The sequence below is a fragment of the Rutidosis leptorrhynchoides genome, chromosome 6, assembly GCF_046630445.1.
Source record: "Rutidosis leptorrhynchoides isolate AG116_Rl617_1_P2 chromosome 6, CSIRO_AGI_Rlap_v1, whole genome shotgun sequence".
NCBI lineage: Eukaryota > Viridiplantae > Streptophyta > Magnoliopsida > Asterales > Asteraceae > Rutidosis > Rutidosis leptorrhynchoides.
In genome coordinates, this window is record NC_092338.1 from 151,684,306 (window position 1) to 151,685,671 (window position 1,366).

The following is a 1,366-nucleotide window of genomic DNA, read 5'->3' on the forward strand; positions in this document are numbered from 1 at the left end:
AAGAATTTGGGTACCAAAATTTGGAGATATGAGAGAAATGGTACTTAGAGAAGCTCATAAAACCAGATACTCAATACATCCTGGAACGGGGAAGATGTACAAGGATCTTAAGAAACATTTTTGGTGGCCAGGTATGAAAGCCGATATTGCTAAATACGTAGGAGAATGTTTGACGTGTTCTAAGGTCAAAGCTGAGCATCAGAAACCATCAGGTCTACTACAACAACCTGAAATCCCGGAATGGAAATGGGAAAACATTACCATGGATTTCATTACTAAATTGCCAAGGACTGCAAGTGGTTATGATACTATTTGGGTAATAGTTGATCGTCTCACCAAGTCAGCACACTTCCTGCCAATAAGAGAAGATGACAAGATGGAGAAGTTAGCACGACTGTATTTGAAGGAAGTCGTCTCCAGACATGGAATACCAATCTCTATTATCTCTGATAGGGATGGCAGATTTATTTCAAGATTCTGGCAGACATTACAGCAAGCATTGGGAACTCGTCTAGACATGAGTACTGCCTATCATCCACAAACTGATGGGCAAAGCGAAAGGACGATACAAACGCTTGAAGACATGCTACGAGCTTGTGTTATTAATTTCGGAAACAGTTGGGATCGACATCTACCGTTAGCAGAATTTTCCTACAACAACAGCTACCATTCAAGCATTGAGATGGAGCCGTTTGAAGCACTTTATGGTAGAAAGTGCAGGTCTCCAATTTATTGGAGTGAAGTGGGGGATAGACAGATTACGGGTCCGGAGATAATACAAGAAACTACCGAGAAAATCATCCAAATTCAACAAAGATTGAAAACCGCCCAGAGTCGACAAAAGAGCTACGCTGACATTAAAAGAAAAGATATAGAATTTGAAATTGGAGAGATGGTCATGCTTAAGGTTTCACCTTGGAAAGGTGTTGTTCGATTTGGTAAACGAGGGAAACTAAATCCAAGGTACATTGGACCATTCAAGATTATAGATCGTGTCGGACCAGTAGCTTACCAACTGGAGCTACCTCAACAACTCGCGGCTGTACATAACACTTTCCATGTCTCGAATTTGAAGAAATTTTTTGCTAAAGAAGATCTCACTATTCCATTAGATGAAATCTAAATCAACGAAAAACTTCAATTCATCGAAGAACCCGTCGAAATAATGGATCGTGAGGTTAAAAGACTTAAGCAAAACAAGATACCAATTGTTAAGGTTCGATGGAATGCTCGTAGAGGACCCGAGTTCACCTGGGAGTGTGAAGATCAGATGAAGAAGAAATACCCGCATTTATTTTCAGAAGATACGTAAATACCTCCAACTGCTTAAAATTTCGAGACGAAATTTATTTAACGGGTAGGTACT